Below are 24598 nucleotides of genomic sequence, written 5' to 3'. Positions count from 1 at the left end.
ATGAGAGTCTGTCAGTTTACCAAAGAGACCCAGTTCTTAAAGCCAAAAACATCCCAATGCCATTCCATAGATCTGACTGTTATTCAGTGTTCCTTCTGTTGCCTAGGGGTTTAGAAGAGGAGATAGTGCTATTTTCTTTATTTTCCTGTGAAATCTACCAAACTTCAAAGAATAATGCAAATAGGGTTATGATTTCAGCAGGGAGGAGACAGAAGAGGGGGAAGATATTCAAAATCAATCCCAGCAAATACCTGGGTAAATACAGCAGTGGCACACTTGAGGATATAATGGCTGCAGTCCATTTGGATATTGGTTCATCAGCAGTGAAGCTGCCTATGGAAAAATGTTCTGTCAAATGGAGTGGCACATATTGGCATGTAGGGATCCCAGGTTCAGACTGAGCAAAGGATAAAAGAAAGAGGCCTCCTAAGAGCTAATTCCTTTTCCTCTTCCACATATGCCAGCATAGCAGACCAACATACTATATAAAAGAGAAAGAGCGTAGTCTGTTCTTTAATCTGTGTCTGGATTGTGACTACTAAAAAAGTTCTGGATTCAAATTCTACCTCTCTAATATTAACTTCCATTGAAGACTTCAACTCCTTGAAAGGAAGGATTATCTTTTGCCTTTATCTGTATTGCTAGAACTTAGCGCCATGTCTGGAACATAGAAAACTTTTGTTTACAACCCTTACCTTCTGTCTCGGAATTGATGCTTTGTATTGGTTCATAAGGTAACTAAAGTAAGAACTAAGTAGCTGTGGCAAAGTGTCTTGCCCAGGTTCACACAACTAGGAAGGGTCTGAGTCTATATTTGAACCCAGGACTTCCCAACTCCAAACCTTGTTGTCTACACTGAGCCACCTACCTGCCCCCGCAAGAAGCTCTTAATAAATCCTAGCTGACTAAATGATTATTTAACCTCCATGAGCCTCAGTTTCTTCATTTGTTAAATGAGGAGGTTAGACTAGATGGCCTCTAAGGTCCTTTCCAATTCTTGATTTGTGAACCCATCATCCTTTAAGTTCACCAGTTTATACTACCCTTAATTCACACAAATATATATTATGGGACAAAGTGTGGCATAGTATAGAGTCAATTAACATTCCTTTTTAAAGCACTTTTTGTTTTCCAGGCAGAGTGCCAAGGAATGAGGATTTTTTTAAAAGCAAAAAATATGGTACCTTTCCTTAAGGAGTTTACATTCAAATGAGAAAACCTAAAATAAACAGTAAAAATTAGATATGTATATACATTTTGCTTTTGTTGTTCAGTCATTCAGTCATGTCTTACTGTTCCTGCCCTTATGAACCATACTGTCCATAAGTTTTTCTTGGCAAAGATACTGGAGTGATTTATCATTTCCTTCTGCAATGGATTAAGGTAAATTAAAACAGAAGATAAGTGACTAGCCCAAGGTCTATCAGCTAGTATCCAAGGTCAAATTTGAATTTAGGTCTTCCTGACTCCAGATAGGTGCTATATGTGTGTGTGTGTGTGTGTGTGTGTGTGACAATGTATATGTATATGTGTGTACATATATGGCAGATATATATATATAAATAACATAGATATGGATATGGATATAACAATTCATTTCAGTGGGAAGCCACTCTCAGTAGGAAGAGATTTGGAGGCAGGTGTTGGAAAAAGCCTCCTGCTGAAGGCAGATGTATGCTGAGTCTTGAGGGGAGCCAAAAGGCAGAGGTGGAGGTGAGAAAATAGCATATTTGGCAGGGGTGACAACGAGTAAAAAAATGCAGAGTCAGCAGATGGAGTGTTGTGTTTGAGGATATCAAGAAGGTCAATGTCATTGGAAGGAAGTTAAATGTGAGAGAATTGAAATAATAGGAAGCAGCTATGATGGGGAAAGCTAGAGTTTCTTGAGTGACGTGGTCAGACTGATACTTTAGGAAAAATCATATTGGTAACTGAGTTGAGAATTAGAGTAGGAAGTGACTTGAGGCAGGGTGACCTAGAAAAAGCCTCCTACAGTAATCCAAGTATGAGATGATGAGGATCCACACTAAGGCAGGGGTTGTGTAAATGGAATGTCAGGTGCATGTGCAAGAGATGTTATGAAGTAGAAATGACAAAACTTGGTAAGAATTTGGATGTGGAGTGAATGCCAAAGAGGTCATGCTGAGGTTGTGAGTCAGCGTGACATGGAGTATGGTGTTCCCATTGACTGGAATAGCAAAATTCAGAAGAAGATGGGATTTGTGGGGGAAGATAATAAATTATATTTCAGAAATGTTGTTTGACATGATCCAGTCAGTACAAGATGTCCATGAGGCAGTTGGAGATGTATGTGTCCTGCTTAGCAAACAGACTAGGTCTGGATAAATGAATCTTTATAGTGCTGATCTCTGAGCCCATGGGAGCTAATAGATCTATCAAGCAAGACAGACTAGAGCAGTGATGGCAAACCTTTTAAAGTCCAAGTGCCCAAACCGCAACCCTTACACCCCCACCTTACCCAAGACAGAGGAAGGAGGAAGTGCTCCCATTAGGCTGCTGGAGAGAGGATATAAAAAATGTCCTCAGGTCTACATAGGGAAAGGGAAGAGGGCAGCCCCCTCTGGCATGCTCCAGCACATGTGCCATGGGTTCACCAATATGGGTAGAAGGACAAGAGAAAAAGACTCTAAACTCTTCAGGATCATCCACAGCTAGAAAGAGTGACATGGGTAAAGTTCTAGAAAAGGAGATTTAAGAAGATGCAGTAAAAGAAAAAGGAGGGAAACCAGAAAACAGTAATGAAAATCTAGCAAGATGACAGTATACCAGAGAAAAGGTTAATCAACAATGTCAAAAGCTGCAGAGAGGTCAAGAAGGATAAAGACTAAGAAAATACCATTGGATTTGGTGATTAAGAGATCATTGGTAACTTAGAACAGTGAAAGGCTTATGAGAAATGGGGTAGCAGCCCTGTGTTTATTTCTATTGGGTATTAGATCAGTGCAATGTGAGAGAAATAAAGTCAAGGTCTGAATTCTATCTTAGTTAGTAATTAGCAGCTCAGATAAGTTTCTAGGCAAATAAACCTGGGAAAGTCACTGAGTCTTTCAAGGTGTGTAAAATGAAGGAATTGAACTTCATGACCATTAAAGTCCCTTTTTGGAGCTTCTAATTCTGTGAAGCCAAATTCTTAGAGGAGAAAACTGGATAAGTCCATAGGTGAAGGTCGATCTCATTGGTATATCAAGGTTTGACTCTGATTTTATCAGCCATTAATAGGCTAAATAATAAGCATTCTTTCACCTGAATCTCCGAAAACAATTACCTGATTTCTTTCATCATCCCAGGTGCCCTCATCTCAATCTTTTCCCTTATCAGTGTTCTTAAAATGTGATATCAAGATCTGAACATAACATTCCAAATGTACACTGTCCCAACTCTTTCCCTGGATAGTTGTGTGACCTTGTGCAATAAAACCCTGAGTTTACTTATTTCCAAACTGATGAGCTTGGACTTGATCATTTCTAAAAGCCCTCCTTGAATTTCTACAGATAATCCAAAATCCTTAGATGCCTTATGCTGAGTCTTTGCTCTTTGGTGGATATTGGCACAACTGAAATTCTGTGATATCTATTTAGTCAAGACAATAGCAGCAGGGGAAACTGGGTGTCTCAGTGGTTTGAGAGCTAGGCCCAGAGATGAGAGGTCCTGGGTTCATTTTTTCTTTTGTCATGATCTTCTGATAGATCAATGATTCTTAAGTTGTCTCTCCTAGACCTGTTTTCTAAATCTTACATTTTGTGGGTGAGGTATTTCATATTTTCCTCAATTTTTTTCATTCTTTTGATTTTGTTTTATAGTTTCCCGCTGCCTTGTGAAGTTGCTTGCTTCTAATTGTTGTATTCTGGTTCTTAAAGACTGGATTTGATCCCAGGCTTTTTGGTCATCCTCCTTCTGGTCTGATTTTCTTTGGAGCTCATCTTTCATCTTCTTTGCCTCATCTTTCATCTCCTTTGCCTCATTTTTAAGGTGATTAATTTTGGCTTTAAAGACACTATTTTCTGTTTCTAGATGATTTATTTTGCTTTTTAAGTTCTTTTCCCAGTTGTCTTCAGCCTCTCTTGATTGTTTTTTAATTGCATTTTGAGTTCTTCCAAAGCCTGTGACCAATTCCCTGGAATTTCTGTGTTTTTGCTTGGTATTCCTTTATCTCTCTGTTTCATTTTCTCTTTGTTCATTGCCTAGATAGAAGCTGTCAATTGTAATTTCTTTTTTCTTTTTCTGTTGTTTTCTCATATTTCCCCCATTTCTTTTTCCCCTGTAGTTGCCTATCATCTTGCTCCTCTCATTTTGTGCTGGATCTGTGAGTTTGGGCTGCTCTGTCCTGAAGGGACTTCTTCTGTGTTCTGTGGTTTGGTCAGGTAGTCTGATCTTCCCCAGCTGACAGCAGAAGCTGAGAAGGAGCTGGGCTTCCTGCCCTGTGGTCAAGGTTGTTGTCTGTAGTTATTGCTGCCTTTGCCCTTTGGAGCTCAGTCAGCAAGGCTCTCAGATCAGTCTGTGGGGGAGGGGTGTTGGAGCTTGAACTTCTCTGTCCTCTGAAGGCTTCTTATCTGCCCTTAATTGATGAGATTCAGTCAGGGTAGAGGAGTTGATCTGCAAAGCTAGGTGTGCCCTGAGACCAAAACCTCCAAAAAACGTGAGGGGGCGGGGGGTGCCAAGATGAAAGGTTCAGCTGAGACTGGGCTGCCTGCTCTGTACTTCTCCTTCAACTGCCCCTATGCTATCTGTGTTCTAAGTCCTATGCCTGGCACTGCTTTGCCAGCAAAGTACTCCCTCTGGACTAGAGCCCTTGCCTTCCCAGAGATTCTAGCCACCACTGGAGGTTCAGCATGGTAGGGAGGGGAGGGGTCCTAGGACCTTCCTTCTTCCTTCCCCTTAAACCTGTGTATTCTAGAGTTCAGGTTTTTTGGAGGATGTACCTTTTAAGTTGGGTCCAGGAGGAGGGTTCCTTAGCTCTGTCCTGTTCTTAGATTTGGTTTTAAGTCCCCTGGAAGTGCTGGGTTTTTGATCTGTGAGGAAGGGTTTTCAGAGGTCTGAATTTTTGCTACCTCTAAGCCACCATCTTGACCGGAAAAAGGGAGGTTCTGGGTTCAAATGTGGCCTCAGACACTCCCTAGCTGTGTGACCCTGGGAAAGTCACTTGACCCCCATTGCCTATCCCGTACCACTCTTCTGCCTTGGAACCAATACACAATATTGATTCTAAGACAGAAGGTAAGGGCTTAAAAAAAACAATAGCAACAACAAGAACTATAGAAGTAATGACAACAGCCACATTTATATAATGTCTTGAAGTTTGCAAAGTATTTTGCAGACTTTCATTGATTAAATGAAGCTATTCTTCAAAAAAAGTTTTTCTACAGTACAGAAAAGAATGGTATTGCATGCTAGGAAAATAGAAAAGATGACCCATTACCTACTTCATTTCATTTCTAGGATAATTTTCTAGTATATCTACTTCTGGGGTTAGCTTATACATTTGCCAATTACCTATGTATTTCCAAAGTTCACCTTAAAAATTTACAACAGAGAATTTAAAGGTACAAAGCCCAGAGATCTCACAACACAGTCTCAATTCCAAAGAGAGCCACAAAATTTGGAAGAGAAATATACTACTGAGTTTGGGTTCTCATTATTCTTTTAGGTAAATCTCAGCTCAGTGCTAAACAGAGAGAGAGCTGATTCTCAGCTGATCAGAATACCAACAGGAAACAGTGTGTTTTGACCCTGATTTATACTCCTTCCACCTCCACACCCCAAATAACACAGTCTCTTCTTAGCATAATAGGAACATTAGAGGGTTATGAATAAAGTGCATAGATTTTAAATTATAATTCATTGTATCTTCTGTGGAAAGACTTGCTATTTATGGATTTGCTGCCTAACTGTGCATCTCTATCTCTCTATATGCTGGTATTCTAGAATGTATTTAGAAATAGGCATAAAACTTTTGGAAACATTAATAAGAATCTCTGCTTTGAAACCTCATCTTTCTCAACTCCCATTTACTGTGGAAGCAATACATCTATGTTTATTCTTGGCTTAAATACTTTGCATCCATGAATCGTCTAATAGTACCATACATGACTGCTAAAAGATGCAGAGGGGACCAAGAAAACAGGTGGATGTTGTTGCTAAGGAAACCGCTTACCTAAAATCCAGAGTACATCTGTCTCCAGCAAAACAGACTTATACTTCCATGACTCTTCTCCCCTTTGCAAAACAGAGTAGGGAAATTGTCATCAAGTATTTTAAACTAGAAGTTGTCACACAGAGATGTGGTTCTCCTGTATGCCATAGACAACTGTCTCAGGCTAGAATTAAAGCTTAGACTCATATGGTATTTTCCAGTTTACAAAATGCCTTCCTGATAACAGCCATGTTGAGGCAGTATGGTACAAATGAAAGAATACTGGATCCAAAGTCAGAGGTTCAAGTTTTACCTCCAGCATTTACTTACTACACCTAAATGACAAGTCATTTAAAATCCCTGGGTATCAGATTCTTCCTCTCCAAAATGAAGCTGCTATAAATAAACATCATTGTCCCCATTTTAAAGATCAAAAAACTCACTCTCAGGGAAGTGACTTGACCATAGTCACACAGCTAGTTAAGTAACAAAAGAGCTGTAGTGAAGGGGGGAGCAACAATGGTCTGCCATTTCTAGAAGTCTACTCAAGTGGTCTGATGTCCTAGGAATTCATGTTCAGTGAGGACAGTCAGAACCCACAAGTAATTGTATGTCTCTGAAAGGGAAAATGGGAGTTGGCAAGACATTCTATTCACAGGAGAGATAGGAAATTGGAATATTGAAGTATTTAGAGTTCCAAGATAAAATTTATTTTGGAAATAAAACTTATTGAAGTATTTAAATTTTATAGAAAAACGGGATGCATCTGACTCCCTCACCTAAACCAAATACTTCATTTCACCCATGAGAAAATTGACATCTAAAAAGGGTAAATGATAAGGCCTTTACTTTATGAATTTGCCACATAACCATGGATCTCTCAAGATTCCGGTATTCTGGAATGCATTTGGAAATCAACATGAAACTTGAAAACATTAATAAGAATCTTAGCTTTGGGGCAGCTAAGTGGCTCAGCAGATAGCAAGCCAGGCCTAGAGACATTAAGTCCAGGGTTCAAATCTGACCTCAGACCCTGAACAAGACACTTAACCCCCCATTACCTAGACTTTATCTCCCTTTTGCCTTGGAACTGATGCTTTGTATTCATTCTAATACAAAAGGTAATGGTTAAAAAAAAGGGGATATCAGCTTTTAAATTTTCATCTGTGTCACAACCCTTCTTTGATATGGAAGCTATACTTCCCCATTAGCACTTGACCCTTCAGCATCTCTTTCCCCCCCAATTCTTCATATTTATTTTGTTAATCATTTATAAATATTCTTATATAAATATAAATATAAATAAATAAATATTCTCTTATTCACTTATAAATATTCACACATCATTTTGTGTGCACATTTTCTCTACTAATAGAGTATAAAGTCCTTGAAGGCAGGGATTCTTTTATTTTTGTTGCTGTGTCCCCAGTGCCTAGAACAGTGCCAGGTACATCCTAAGTGATTAATGAGTGCTTATTGATTGCTTGACCAAGGTCACACAAGTAGAAAGTAACAGAGCCAGGATTGAAAGGTAACTTTTCTGATTGCAAATTGAAATCCCAGAGGGAGGGAGATACAAAATACAAAGGGCAAATTCTAAGCTGAACTGGTTTTGGAAAGTGGAAGTAGGTGCTGAATTAACATCTGTTAACTTAAATGGAGTACTAGGCTCCATGCCAGTGGCTGGTAAAGGTGGGAAACAACCTAATAAAAGACAGGTTCCATCTGGATTTGGATGGGGCACATGGGGCTACTGATTCACTGCCTACTTTTCCTGGGCTAAAAATGAAGCTATCACTCCATGGGAAAACCCTGGATCTATACCTCTACCTACATCATTGAATTTATTTCACCTCTCTGGGCCTCAGTTTTCTCATCTGTAAAATGAAGAAATTGTATTATTTCCTCTCTGAGGTCTCTTCCAGTTCTATGGCCCTGTGACATAGATTTATAGCTGGTGGGACTGACTGCACAGGAGATTTAGCCAAATTTCCTGATTTTATAGATGAGAAAACTAGGCCAATAGAGGTTAAGTGACTCATCCAAAGTCACACAGATAATAACTAGAACAGTCAGAATCTGAAGCTAGGTCTCTGCTTCTAGCCCAGCTACTTTGCTGCTACATCACAGAGCCCCTTAGGTGGTCTCCAACATCTCTTCATTTCTAAATCTATGATCCCATGAGCATACTGGTCATAACTCTGGATCATATTACCCAGGCCAATCTTCACAGATGACTTGTCTTGCACAGAAAAAAAATGATCAATTAGCATTTATATATGGCACTCAGTAGTTGGATTGCAAAAATGTATACAAAGGAAAGAAGAAGATGGTGAGAAGCTCATTCTAGGGCCATCTTGGCAGTGGGGCCTGCATTAAGGATAAGATTATGTGGGAATAGCAATGTTTTCCATTCAGATTAAAAACGCATTCAGTAATGAACTGGAGGAATTCCATGTGAACTGGAACAACCTCCAGGAACTGATACAGAATGAAAGGAGCAGAACCAGAGAACATTATACACAGAGAATGATACAGTATGGCACAATCAAATGTAATGGACTTCTCTACTAGCAGCAATTCAATGATCAAGGACAATTCTGAGGGACTTATGAGAAAGAAGCTATCCACATCCAGAGAAAGAACTGTGGAAGGAGAAACACAGAAGAAAAACAACTGCTCAATCACAAGTGTCCATGGAAATATGACTGGGGATATAGACTCTAAACGATCACCCTAGTGCAAATATAAATAATATGGAAATAGGTCTTGATCAATAACACATGTAAACCCCCAGAGGAATTGTGCATTGGCTACAGGAGGGGGGTTGGGAGAGGGCAGGGAAAGAACATGAATCTTGTAACCATAGAAAAATATTATTAATTAATTAATTAATTAATTAATTAATTTTTTATCAAAAGAAAACCTCATTCAGTTTAGAATTAGCTGAAATACCTGCATGCTCTGGACATCTTTTATTCATATATTTTTTCTTGGTCTCAAAGTGTCCTTTTTGTTTGATTTTTTTCCTTCTCAATCTGATGTTGATTTGAATTAGTCACTCTCAAGGGTCACTATGAATTTGATTTCTCTCTCGAAAGTCTTTCTCAACACTGCCTGACTGGACATCAGCTGCCAGCTTAATGAGTAGAATTTCAATTCTCTTTGATAAAAGAAATTTTAGAAGAAAGGAAGAAAGTGAGGAAGACAGGGGGCAGCTAAGTGGCTCCGTGGAATAAGAGAGAGCCAGGCATAGAGAGGAGATCCAGGGTTCAAATCTGGCCTCAGACACTGCCTAGCTATTCCCTGAACCCTCTCTTCTGTCTTGGAACCAATACAGAGAATTGATTATAAGATGGAAAGTAAGGCTTTAAAAAGGGGGGGGGGGGTAGAGTGATCAGTTGGAATCAAGGTACAATATTGAGGTTAGCATTGATGAGATGTTCTATAGGCATCAAAAATTCTATATGTTCCAAATGGGATTAATCCTTACTTCTTCCTAACTTCCCTCTATTAATAGTCCTACCATCTTTTTTGTCAGACATGTTCAAAAACTTAGAGGCAAGCTCAACTCTTCCCTCTCTTTCCTTTCCCATAGATTATTGATTGCCAAGCTTTGGTTATTTTATTTACATATTATCTTCTCCCCTTTTCTCCATTCATCATGACTGTCAAACTACTTCACCTCTCATCTGGACTATTTCAATTACCTCTTAATAGGTCTCCCTTCTGAAATCTTTCCCCTTTTCCAAGTCATCTTCCCCAGCTTCCAAAATGATTTTGTCAAACTACAGATCTACTCACATGATTCATCTCTCAAGAATCTTCACTGAGTCACTATCAACTCCAGCTGAAACTGAAATTGCTTACACAATCTGGATTAAGCCTAACTTTCTAGATTGATTTCATTTTAGTCTCCTGTACTCCATGTGTCATCCAAGCCAAAATGGACTCCCTCCTGTTCCCTATATGTGGCAAAAGCATTTCAGACATTATTCTAAGCTCTGCAATTAAAAGAAATACAAAAGGCAGTCCCTGTACTCAATGATTTCATCATCTAATGGAGGAGAAAACATACAAATAACTATGTACATACAAGATACAAGTTGGGATAAATTGGAGAAATCAGCAGGGGAAAGGAACTAACATTAAGGAAGATGAAGAAAGACTTCTTGTAGGAAATTAAATTTCAGCTGGGATTTGAAGAAAGTCAAGGAAACTAAGAGACAGATATGAGGAGGAGGGAGAGAATTCCAGGCATGTGGAGAGCCAGTGAAAATATAAAGGGCAAAAAATGGATTTTCTTTTGCTAGGAACAGCATGGAAGCCAGTGTCATTTTAAAATACCAAACAGAGGATCTTATATTTATTCTGTGGGTCACAGGGGGCCATTGGAGTCTGTTGTTTAGGAGGTGGTGATATGGCCAGACCTATATTTTAGGAAGATCAGGTTGATAACTGACTGGACGATAGACTGGAGTGGTGAAAGAATTTAAGCAGGGAGACCAAGTGAGACATTTACAGCATGTTCAGGCCCAAGGCATATATTAGGAAGCTGGATATTTTTTTTCTCCCAATACAATATTTAAATTTATTGAGAGCAGGAACTGTTTGCTTTTTGTTATTGCATCCCAAAGGTCTGGCACAGTGCTTGACATATAGTAGGTGACACCAGGAGAATGACCTCGGAGGAGTCACCTCTATCTGCTTCAGATCCCTCATCTGAAAAAGGAGGGTACTACTAGTACCTACTTACCAAGGTTTTTGGGAGTATCATATGAGAACACTCTTTTAAGTGCTTTGCAAAACTTAAAGCACTATGCAAATGCTAGCTATCAAATAAATAATAATGGAACTGAGTTAAATATTATGCTCTACTGGGATTTAAACTGGAATTACTTCCAGAAGGCAGTCATGTGACCTGCAATTTAATCTGCACTTTTTCAGCCATAAGATGAGCATATAAATACTACATGTCCCAAAAATCCAAGGGCACTATACAGCTTAATGTAGTACAAAGACATTGTGAATGCCTTGTACCATAACAAGGGCATGGAATGGGTGAAAGCCCCAATTTCACTCTGTAGGGGGATCAGGGAAGACCCCAGATAAAAGATTGCACCCCAGCTGAACCTGGAAAGATTCCAGGGATTCCAAGAACCTCAGGATGGAAGGAGGACAGTTTAGGTATAGGAGACAGTTTTGCAAAGGTATGGATCCTTAAGTCAGAGTGCCATATCATATCAGATTACAATGAACAAGTAATGTCAAGAAGACCAGTTGGTTGGACCATAAAGTACATGGATACTATGGTTGGAAAGGAAGATTACAGCAGCATTTTGAAGAGCTTTGAAAGCCAGACAATGGGGTTGCCATTTTATATTGGAAGCAATAGAAAGCCACTTGAGCTTTGTAAGCAGGGGAATGATCAGACCTGTGCTGTGGGAATGTCAGTTTAGCAGCTGTGTAAAAGATAGAGAAGGAAACCAAGAGAGGGAAAGGAAGAGAAGTGAGGAGACCCATTAAGGGATCACTGTAATAGTCCAGGTGATAAGAATGAGGGCTTAAACTAGAATGATCATTGGAGTTAAATAGAAAATCATTTTTTAAGAACCTACTATATGCCAAGTTCTCAGGATACACATAGGAAGTCAGACAATCCCTGCTCTCAGGGGTCACATTTTGAGTAAGACAACACTTAAAGGAAGGTTTAGCTACAAGGCTAAGGGAACTCATATACTTTAGGGTACAACAGCGAGGCAGTTGACAAAGCCCAAGGGTTCTTAGGTTGTTGTACTGCTGAGAAAAGGAAATAATGGGGTAGGGGGAACATTGGAGTGAAAAGAAAAGGACAGTGAAAAGAAAAGAGATGCTATGAAGGCTGAATTGACATAATTTGCCAACTGATGATTTGGGAAAGAGTGAAAGAGAGGAAAGAATTGGGGTGGCTCAGAGGTTATGAACCTAGCCTCCCTTATGGACCTAGCCTCCCTTATGGACACTGTCCAGCTATGGATGAATCATTCCTCTGCTACTTTTGGCTTCCCAACAGTAAGAGATATCACTTCACAAATCTAGTCTACCTAGATTTAATTAAGTTTTAAAAGAAGAATAAATATTAAAGGGTAAAAGAAAATGCATATGTTGGTTAGCACAAGCTCTAAAACATAACCAACATTCATATCTGAGTCTGGCTTATTTAGATAAAACTAGATTGAAATTCAGAAACCCCAAGTTCTTCCATTTCTTCTGAGTAATCTAGAATAAGTTGCTTTACTTTCCCAAGCCTCAATTTCATTTTTTTAAACCTTATCTTCTGTCTTAGTATCAATTCTAAGGCAGAACAGTGGCAAGGACTAGGCAATCGAGGTTAAGTGACGTGCCTTGAGTCATCCAACTAGGAAGTGTCTGAGACCAGATTTGAACCCAGGAACTCCTGACTCCTGGTCTGGCATTCTAGTCACTTTGCTACCAGGCTGCCTCTAACTCATTTCTTCTGAATAGTTCAGGCAAACACTGAGAAACTAGCAAGTTCAGTGGCAGTTTCCAAGGAGAAGGGATCGATCAGTGATCATCTATGATTTATTATAGGTTAAATTTGTTACAGTTTTGACATCTAGATATATGACAAGAAACAGATATTATTCCATCTTAAATGTATTCTATAATTTTATAAACTAATTTTGAGTCAGACATATGTTTGATAATTGCCCTTTTCCATGTTTGCAGAGAGTTAGCTCGTATGTCAATATTATTTTAAACATGTAGCTCCTTCTGTTCTCTCCATTTGAGGGGAAATTAGAAGTTACCATTAAAATTCCAGAGTGGGAAAACAAGACAATGGCATTTGTTGATGAAAAAAAGAAGAATCACCTAATATCATCATGACAAATCCAGGACATAGCTCAGCTTTCTGAACTCGTTAACCTAACGATAATAATAGAGCATATTCAATATGGATGTTTCCATTTGAGCTGATGGAACAGATTTCTGTAATTCCCACTCCCATAATATTCAATGCTTAGGGTTGTAAGGCATCAATTCTGAATCTGTAATTTGACAATTGTGAGTCAAAGCATTTCCCTCTGGTTTAATCAATGGTAGCATTACAGAGGTTCTTTATAGAAATAGGGGAAAGAATTCTTATGCTCTTAAAAATCAGCCACATTCAAAAAGAAAATTTCTACCCAATTCTGAATTTTAGGGATAGAAGAGACCTCAGAGATCATCTGATCCATCCCAAACATTTAAATTCACTGAACCATCATTTCCAATAGATCCATTTTAATATTTGGTCCTGATCCCTCGGTGACTTTCGAAATGAAAAGTGTTAGCTTTTTGACTCCACCCAATCAATATTTCTTTCTATTTTCCCTGGGCTTTTTTTTTCAAGGCTGCATCATTATCCATTCTGCCTTTCATTCTTCCCATTACTTGGCTTAAATATGAGTTGTTCTCAAAGATCGTTGGTAATTCACATAAAATATAGCCCTGTTACTTTTCTTTTCTTTAAAAGGAGCATGATAATTGCAAACGGCCACAAACGAAGCTGAAAATAACTCCCCAGGCAGTCGTGCATTAGGAATTAGATTAAAATGAGCCCAATTTATTTTTAAATGACCTGGTAATTTGTAGGAAAAGATTTAGGCTGCTTAAATGTTCATCAGTAGAAAAGTGTGAGGCTCATGAACACCATCACTAGGCCATAAGAACAGGTTGTTTTGCCCCAGGCCAACAGAGGGGCATGAAAGGTATTGAGGGTTTGCCCTTCGAGGGGCTTCATTTGGATAGTGATGGGTTGGGGTGCAGGGACCCATCTAGTTTGGCATGAGTTAAGTTCAGTTCAGTTTTCCACGTAAACACAGGTTTGGCAACCTAGGATGTGCTGACCCAGAAGTGGGAGTGTTGAATTCATTCCTTAAAACTAATTTTCTGATGTAGATTTAAAATGAAAAGTCAAGAATTTTGGAGACGCCTCTTCTGACTTCATTCCCGACATGAAGGATTAAAATCACAGCTCAGGGAGCGATGTTATATAAGCCTCCTCCCATGTGCTCCCACAGCACAGAGGCTCAGCAGGGTGCTGGAAGGAGATACAAGCATTCTTATCTTGGAAGAGTCTTGCATTTGTCCTTTCCATTTAATGCCTCAGCATTATTGCAAGATGAGGCCAAAAAGCAAATTCTCTGGAATCTCCTATGAAAATTAGTTCTCCTGCTTTCCCCTCTTCCTAAGGCTACAGTCAGAGGCAAGTTAAATAACCAAGTTATGAACAGCCAAGTAACCATGGAAAAATATTCTAAATTAACTAATTAAATAAAATTTCCAAAAAAAAATAAATTCAAAAAATAGAAGCAACAACCAATAGTTTATTCAAATAGTAACTTCTAAGTGGTCAATAAGGTGACGAAAGGGTCTCAAAGCTTAAGTCCATGAAATGCATGCTCTGCTGAGTTTTACCTTGCTGGAAAACACTGCATCCAATTCTGGCAAAAGACTATTTCTAATTTCCAGGCACCAGCCGAGCTCAGTACAGAAAATGTCATCACTGGTTGACCATTTAGTGGTGAATTCTATGGCTGTGGTAACCTATTAAAGAAAATATAAAATGGTCCCTAATCCTCGGCTATCTCCTCTCTCACAGCAAGGACAGTGATAGACAGATAGGCAAAGAAGAAATAGGGTGCTAAGAATCACATGTTTTTTAGATCATTTACACCGTTGAGACTCAAAATGGGAGATTTCTGCCCAACGACCAACAAAAGAACACGCGACTGGAGAAAATGAATCATAGCAGTTTTGACAATTTAACAGGAAGGAGAAGGAGAAGTGGAAAGGTGTTATAAACATTCTAATTATTATAAATTTGATAGAATTCAGTATAAAAAAAGTCTTCAAATGAGTCATACTAGATCTGATCCTTATAATTTGAGAATCTTGGTTCCCTTCAATATGGATTGTTCCCCTAGTTCTCTCATTTTCCACATTTACTGCTTCTAAGTGAATTATATCACTCAGTACTTAAGAGTCTAATCAAACATGCTGTCAGAGAACAATATTTCTTGGGGGGGGGGGGGGAGTAGCTACTTTTGTTAATAATAAATGCCCATTTTTAATTGTCTATTTGGGAGAGAAAGGAAACCACCAAATGTTATTAAACAGCAAAAAAGAAAAGTTAGACTTGTACATAAGAAAGCTTAATTTGTGTAGAGGACAGACTGGAGAAAGAGAGACGAGAAGCATGGAGATTAGTTACATAGTTAGAAAAAATAATCTAGGAAATGTCCCATGAAGGTCTAAACCAGAATGGTGGACCATGGAAGTAAAGAGAAAGGAAAAGAAATGGAGAGATGTGTTAGTAAGTTATTTAGGGATCCAATTCATGACTATCTTGTACTTTTCTATTTTTTAAACTTTTTACTTCTTTTTTTAGAATTAATACTATGTATTGTTCCCAAGGCAGAAGAGTTGTAAGGGCTAATCAGTGGGGATTAAGGGACTTGCCAAGAGTCACACAGCTAGTAAGTGTCTGAGGCCAAATTTGAACCCAGGACCTCCCAACTCCAGGGCTGGTTCTCAATCCACTAAGCCACCCAGGTGTTCCCATTATCTTGTAATGTTCAACTAACACCTCATTATCTCATATCTAAAATCAGAAATAGTCTTCCTCTGCTAATCTCCAGGCAAAATAATATGATTTGGCAAATCACTTGTGTGACAGGATTGAGGTGATAACTTTCTGGCAACACCCACACTGTTGAGAATGTAGAAGACAAGATAAAACTTGCAGCCCTCCGTAGTTCTTATATGGTAGACTACAGAGACTCTAGCAAAAAGAAAGTGCCTAAGACCTGATTAGACAGGAAATAGAACATAGGACATCGGGATGTTCAGGTATTAATAGTTTCATTTTGAAAAAAGAAAACAAAGATTTCTGGATCTACAGAATTCTGCAAAAATCCCTCAATAGCAGGCCCCAAACCCTGAAGAATAAATCAAATTATTATCTCTTTGAACATTTTTAAATATTTTATACCTCAATGATAACATATAAAACCCAGTGGAATTGAGCATTGGCTATGGGTGGGGGGTGGGAGGAGGGCAAGGAAAGAACATAAAGCATGTAACCATAGAAAAATTTTCTTAAGTAATCAATTAAATAAAATTTATAAATTAAATTGAATTAAATAAATAAACAGACAGACAGACAGACAGACAGACAGAGATAGACAGACAGGCAGATAGATAGATAGATAGATAGATAGATAGATAGATAGATAGATAGATAGATAGATAGATAGATAGATAGATGATAGATAGATGATAGATAGATAGATAGATAGATGATAGATAGATAGATAGATAGATAGATAGATAGATAGATAGATAGATGATAGATAGATAGATAGATAGATAGATAGATAGATAGATAGATAGATAGATGATAGATAGATAGATAGATGATAGATAGATAGATAGATAGATAGATGGATAGATGATAGATAGATGATAGATAGATAGATGATAGATAGATAGATGATAGATAGATAGATAGATAGATGATAGATAGATGATAGATAGATAGATGATAGATAGATAGATGATAGATAGATAGATAGATAGATAGATAGATAGATAGATGATAGATAGATAGATAGATAGATAGATAGATAGATAGATAGATAGATAGATAGATAGATGATAGATGATAGATAGATAGATGATAGATAGATAGATAGATAGATAGATAGATAGATAGATAGATAGATAGATGATAGATAGATGATAGATAGATAGATGATAGATAGATAGATGATAGATAGATAGATAGATAGATAGATAGATAGATAGATAGATAGATAGATAGATAGATGATAGATGATAGATAGATAGATGATAGATAGATAGATAGATAGATAGATAGATAGATAGATAGATAGATAGATAGATAGATAGATAGATAGATAGATAGATATTTCATACCATTGAGGTCTCACTGTACTTAACAGAATTTCAGGGGGAGAGAGGAAGGGAAGGGCTTCACATTCAAACCGACCTATAACTAGAGCTCAAGATGGAAATGTTCCTCCATTCACATGATGACCCCAAGACCATTGTGGTTTCCAGCTCAGCAAGATAAGAGACCTAAAAAGGCAGGACAGATTCTAAGAAATTAAAAAGTAGACCAAGTTTGTCTTTTGTCAACTCTCACTTCCCCTTCAGTGCCTCCTCTAAATTAGGGATGTATCCTCTGATGGGACTCCCAAAGCCCCCATGCTGGCCCTTCACTTTCCGTCTTTCTCAGGCAGTGCATCTTGCTCTGACCTTTCTCTCCCCTCCTTTCATTCTCTCAAAACTTAGCTGTGCTGTGTCTTGTGTGCATAGTCACAATATAAATTAAGTGGAGGACCTCAATTATACTAAGTCATTAAGAATTCATATGCTTATGTTGTTAGACCTCACTTTGGGTCAATCTGCCTCCTTGCTCTTGCTCACACAAGCCACTCCATCTGTCTGGGTATTTTCATTGGCTGTCCCCCGTGCCTGGAAATCTCTCCCTCTTCATCTCCATCTCCTGGCTTTCTTCAAATTCTCCATAAAAGGCCACCTTGTATACTAAGCCTCTCTAAATTCCTTCTATCTTAGTGCCTTTCCTTTGAGATTATCTGTGATTTCCCCTGTATATATCTTCTTTGTACATACTTGTTTGGATGCTGTTTTCTTCATTGTGCTGTGAACTTCTTGAGGGCAGAAACTGCATTCTGCCTTCCTTTTGTATCCCCCTTACTTACTACTTTTGGTAGTCACTTAACAAATACTAGTTTTATTGGGTTGACTTGCCACCAGTCTGTTCAAGTCAAGGAACTCAAGAATGACAAAATGCAATTCACAGGATGGCATCAAAGCCTGAAAATGAAATTCTTAGGATTGATGCTTCCAGAAAAGGCATCCCCAAACCCAGAATTATTCTTGCCAAGACAGACATGAGCTCTGGCTGCCATATACTCATATGGCCACATAGCAGCTGAGGCAAGGAATGACAAACTAACCTGCCTATCGCCCCATGAGGGAAGTCTCAACGCAACATGATGCCAGATGGAGAGTAAAAGGAAGAGAAGGTCAGGGGAAGAGTCTCTCCCCACCCAACTATCCACTAAGTCATTATTTCTTCCTGTGCAGCTGCCAATGATGGAAAGGCTTTGTCATCTCCAAAGTGTCCTATGGAACAGATTTATGGTGAGGAGCCAGATGCTTCATTACCTCCAAATCACTCAGGAACTGAGTCAAACATAGCCAGCAGGAATCCAGGAAAAAGTCTCTGCATATGTTCTGTGCAACAACTGTTTACACAGATGAGGAAACCAAGGCTCTGACAGGATAAATGACTTGCTCCTAGTAGGTTAATTAGGAAAAGAAGCTAGAACTGTCTTCTTGTCCTCTACCCAAGACTTCCTTAGAAATCTAGGAAATGTAGCGCCATTCTAAGGAATGCTTTCTAAGTATCTAGGATTGGAGTAACTTTAGAGAAGGCATGGAAAAGAAAGGAGTAAAAGGCCACACTGAAGAAGTGCAGCTATTTCTGAGAAATAAAAGGAAATTAGAATCCAGAAGACAGATGAATATAAAATGCCTTATACTAACTATAAGCTTTAATAAATGTGTATTGTATATGAAAAAGTGAGCTAGATATCATACTGTGTTAGAACTTTCTGGACAGAAGATTCTTGATAGACCAAGAAATATAGTACAGGATGGGGCTAAATGGAATGATTACACTCTGCATCTTAGAGAAGGAGGGTGCAAATGGTCCTAGATGGTAGAGTTGGGAAGTAAAATACAATAATAACACTTTCTGTTTCTTGTATTGAAGTTTCTCAGATGCATTTTTGGAAGTCTTGATCTCAACATTACCCTGCAAACCTGGCCTTCTCTCATAGACCTTAGAAGGAAACTATGGCTAGAACATGGGACTGGGATATAATCTACTCATTAGGCCAGTCAACCTTTTGCCCAAATATTCATCTAGCCAACCTAATGTCCAAAGATTTATGGACACAGGCCATAGCAGCATAGCTCTCTTCCTCAATATCCCTTGGACAACTCACCAAGACTTCAATAATCTATAATCTTAATTACTCTGTTACTAACTCCAGAATTATTCAATAGATGCAACTTGAATTTTGCTCAATTATTTCTTTAAAATATTCTTCTTTTCTCAACCTAATTCTCCTCAATTAGTTGAAATAATGTTTAGATGAAGAAAATATAGTTACATTTCTATGTGCTGAGCTTTTCATGTCTCTTTTTCCCAACATGCTTTTTTCTTCCCAGGCAAAATGAAGCAAAAACAAGAACTCATTTTAAAGCAATTCAATAGATTGGATCATTCAGAGATGTTATGTAATTAGTCTTATGACAGTACACATTTAATTAAATTAGGGGGAGTAATTAATTAAATGACTCAAAAGGATGAAAACATCAAAATTAACATACCACTGACATTAATATGTCAAAAAGAGAATGTCATCTTGTCTGCAAATACATTTGTAGTGAAATTCTTGTAAAGAAATAAAAATGTGCTGTTTATTACATACTGGATTTGCCCTGAAATAGCAGGCTGAGTCAAAATAAGCTTTCAAATCCTAGGTACAGAAAATATTATATATCCCCTGAGTTTCTGCACTAATAAAAAAGACTTCCACAAACGAATTCAAGAATAAAAAATTTGTAGCCTAAGTAACAGAAGATTCCTTTTTTCAAAGGATTTATTGATACCTCTTATTCCTACATCTGTCATATCCCAATATACCTCTCATTCCCATTAAACCATTCATTGTAACAACAACAAAAAAGGTTAAGCAAAACAAACTTTTTAAAAAAGCACGTTTTATGACAGCAAATGCAAAATTCCATATCCATTATCCCCACTCTCCATGGAATGGAATTATCTGAGAATATTATCTATTTTCTGGACTTACAATGAATCATTGAAATTCATCTCTCTTTTAGTATTGTTTTCCGTTAAATTATTATAGCCCTTTTATGTATTGCTTTCTTAATTCCTCTAACTTCATTCCATATTAATTTATGCAAGTTTTACCAACTTTCTCTAAACTCTTCATAGTCACCATATCCTCATAGATGGAAATATTCCATTACATTCATATTCCACAATATTTTTGTGTCTTTCCCATTTTATGCACACCCATATTTTTCTAGTTATTTCTTCAGTAATAAAAAAGTATTCTTGGGAATATTTTGGCAGAGCCTTTTACAACTTCAGATTTTGTATCTAGTAGAGGGATAGCCTTGGTCAAAGGCTAAAACTTAGTAGTCCCTTTCATGTAAATCTAAAATGTTTTCTAATGTGATTGGACCAACTCACACCTTTCTTCAGCCCCTCTGTCACTGAGTATTCTATTAATGTCTTTTCCAATTTGATTTGTGTAAGGTAAAACCTCAGAGTTGTATTAACTTGAATTTCCCTGATAATTAATCATTTCAAGTCTGTTTCATGTAGTCAATGATGGTTAGCATGTTTTGAAAGTTGTGTGTACTTGTGTCTATTTGTATGTCTGTGGGTTTCTATACCCTTTAATGACAATTACTAGGTCCACCTTAGTTGGTTCTTGGTGTGATACTCATTCCCATCCCCCTAAACTTTTCCATCCCAAAGTTTCAAGCCAGCTTCATACAGCCCCTTCACTGTGCCTTCTTGAATGTCTGTTCCATAGGCAACAAATTTGCCCTCCTATTAAATCATTTCCTCTCTTATACATACCTTTCATCTACTAGCCCTTACTGAAACTTGGCTTCCCCCTGGCAACCTGATAACACAACTTTCCCAGCCACCTTTTCCAATACTTATTTATGTTCATTCATTTTCTTTGGGTCACTGGTTGAGATGAGGAAGTTGGAGTACTATGCCCTCACTCAGGTTACTGACGGGGAAGGGAAGATACTACCAAGGTAAAGTCCTGCGAGGCTGAAACTAAGAAATTAATGACTGCCAAAATGTAGGAACTACAATCCACTAGTGGCAAAAGGAATACACAACAGAAAAAATAGTTCTTGACTCTGGATAATTTCTATAGAGAAAAAGAGTGAAATACTGGAGCAACAGCAGAGAGTGAAAAACAAGAAAACACATGCAAACTTTCCTACACACATCCTGCTAAGCAAAGATGGAGAAAATCATACAACTATTTTGACTTTCTACAAGAAGTCTTTCTTAATTCTAGTGCCTTCCCTTTGTTTAACTATTTCCCATTTCTCCATTATATAGATTTCTTTGTACATATTAATTTGCATGTTGTCTTCTCCATTAAATTTTGAGCTCCTTCAATGTAAGGATTGTCTTCTGTCATTTCTGGTATTCCCAGTGTTTTGTACATTGCCTAAATAGTAGGCATGAAATTAATGTTTATTGACTGATTGATTGATACATATATTGCATCAATTCTGTATATACTTTGGATAACATAATTTTTAGAGATACTCAATATAGAGATGCCCTAGCCACTCAATAACTTCTCTTCACATTCTAAGTATACTAATTTTGTTTGGCAAAACTTTTTAATTTTACATAATCAGAATGAACTCATACTGTATGATCACTTCTTTCCCTTATTTCATTCAGAAATCTCTACTTTTAGACTTAAAATATACTTCTTTCTCTTCCTCTCTAATTGTTTTAATGATGAATTTTGTTTTAATTTAGATGGCATATCCATTTAAAGCTTTCTGAATAATGTTATGTAAATACTGTTTTATATCTATCTTCTCCAAAATGAAAAGTATAGAAAATGATTCATAGTACTTATTATATATTTGGCAATTAATCACATGCTTTGTCACATTTCTTATATTTGTGTTTTAATAAAAATATAATTTTAATATATATATATAATATTTACTATGTGCCAGGCACTGTGCTAAGTACTTCACAATCATTATTTCATTTGATCCTCCTAACAATCTTGAAAGGTAGATAATATCATTAATCCTATTTTATAGATGAGGAAACTGAGGCAAACACATTGAGTGACATGGCCAGGATCACATAGCTAGTAAGTATCTAAAGCTAGATTTGAATCCATACCTTTCTAATTCCAGGTCCAAAATTCTATCACTGTACCACTTGGCTGCCCAGGTGCCTAGAAATTAGAGTGAATTTATTATTTCTCAATAACTCTTCATTTGTGAAATGGAGGTAAACATAAGTTCTCAAGGTCTATTTGTGAAGAATACCTATGAAAGGTCCAATTATTTTTTAAAACTCTTAAATGGACTAAAGCAGCTGAGTTTGAAAAATCTCTTCTTCAGTGATATGGACACAAGGTACTGAATTCCAGTATTATGTCATAATCAAAAGTCACATTCTGAAAATACATGCTGACTCAAGGAAATCCATCTAGGCTTGAAGCTCAGAGCCTTTTGTCCTATGACATGTAAGCCTTACTGTAAGACTAATATGTTGCTGATAATTTTGAGATGATCTGATTATGTTAACTTGAAAGATTTTTCTGATAACTTTGATAGGATGTGCATATGATAATGAATTAACCCCAAAATGGCACAGACAAGAGTTTGTCCCCTACCAAAACTCTATAAAAGTGAGAGCTCAAACTCCTAACCCTCAAGAAATTTTCTATCCCCATTTGGTTCCATGCCGCCATGTTCTGCCAACTCTAATACATAGAGTCACTCTATTAGCTCTGTACATGGGCCCACTCTCTGTGGCTCTCCCTCCCTATTCTCTTCCCCACAATGCCTGCCTTACCCCGCCACCCCATCATCTATCCCTCATCATCTTCCTTTATATCCCCCTTCGGTCTTTCTTTGTGCTTTCTGAGTCATTTGCCTCTGTACTCTTTCTAACTCCTGCTATCCTGGTTTCTCCTGAGAAATACCTTAAGAACCAGGAATGCCTGCCCCATTTCATAATTCCACAAATTAATTGCATCTAGATTCATTTATTCAACTTACATATGAATTACCCATCATTATGAGGTTTTGTTTCATTTGTGTGTTATAGTATCTAATTTTTCATGTCTTTATTTCTCCTCAACTACACAATAAGATTGTGGAGGGCAAAGCCCAAGTCATATTCTGATTTGATCCCCCTCCATGATAGAGAGCCTGGTATATGGAGTAGGCACTCAAGAAATATCTCTGTATTTGATTTGATAACAGTCGTATTCTGTCTGAAACGACAATCTGGCCAAAGGCAGGCTCAAAAACAAAACACAAATATATACTTTCTATAATAACAACAACTAGAAATTTATGATGCTGTTATATTCTGCCATAATGAAAAAATAAATTTCAGAAAAAGTAGAGAACATTCAACAAATGAAGAAAAAATAATTGAATGAAACATGTCAAATGCTCCTCAAATGATTCTTCTTCAGCCAGAAAGCAATACTGGATAGAAACTAAATAAAAATCTTCTGTCATTTACTACTTAGATTCCAAATATGGCATTGGACTCAGAGTCCAGAAGACCGGTGTTCAGGTCCATTTCAGACTCCTGCTATCTGTATGATCCTGAGCAAATCACTTAAAAAATAACTTTTAATAATAATAATAAAACCTAACATTTATATAGTTCTTACTATGTTCCAAGCATGGTGCTAAGTTCTTTATAATCATTTTATCCTCACAACAACTCTGGGAGCTGAGTGCTATTATTATCCCCATTTTACAGATGAGAAAATTGAGGTAAACAGAGGTTAAGTGACTTGTCCAGAGTCACAAAGCCAGTAATTGTGTGAGGTTGGATTTGAACTCTGATTTTTCCTAACTACAGGACCAGTTAGTTATTTATCCATCACATGACCTAACCCCACTCCCCCACCTTTAACTGTCTATGACTCCATTTCCTCACCTCTAAAATGTGGGTCCTCACCCATATATATATATATATATATATATATATATATATATATATATATATATATATATATATATAAAGATCACTTCCATCTCTAAATCTACAAGGGTTTTTTTATCCTAATGTTTTCTTTTAAAAGTAGATTACATACACATACATTTAATTTGTCACCATGAAGATTTTCTTAATCCTGTTTTGATAGGGCAATCTCATTGGCACGAGTATCCCCTTCACCAACACAGATCAGTAGCTCCCTGTCTATATGTCTCATCTTTGCCACTTCTCACCACATATTTCCATTAGTTTATCCATAGGGATCTTCATGGAAGACTCCTCACCTACTAACTTCTCATATTCCAAGGCCTGAGAGAAGAGGAAAGGTCTTAGCAGCTTTTGTCAAGGAGAGAATTGCTGCCATCATTGTGACAAAGATATCCATTGTCCAAGCCTTTCATGGATCCCACATCTAAGTCTTTAATTCGTTTAGAGCGTAGACTAAAATGCAAGGTGTAGCCAGGGACACACCAACTCAGAAAACAGAAACACACACA

Source organism: Monodelphis domestica, chromosome 7 (genome assembly GCF_027887165.1).
Source record: "Monodelphis domestica isolate mMonDom1 chromosome 7, mMonDom1.pri, whole genome shotgun sequence".
NCBI lineage: Eukaryota > Metazoa > Chordata > Mammalia > Didelphimorphia > Didelphidae > Monodelphis > Monodelphis domestica.
The sequence above is the reverse complement of the archived record's forward strand: the minus strand, read 5'-3'. Positions refer to the sequence as shown.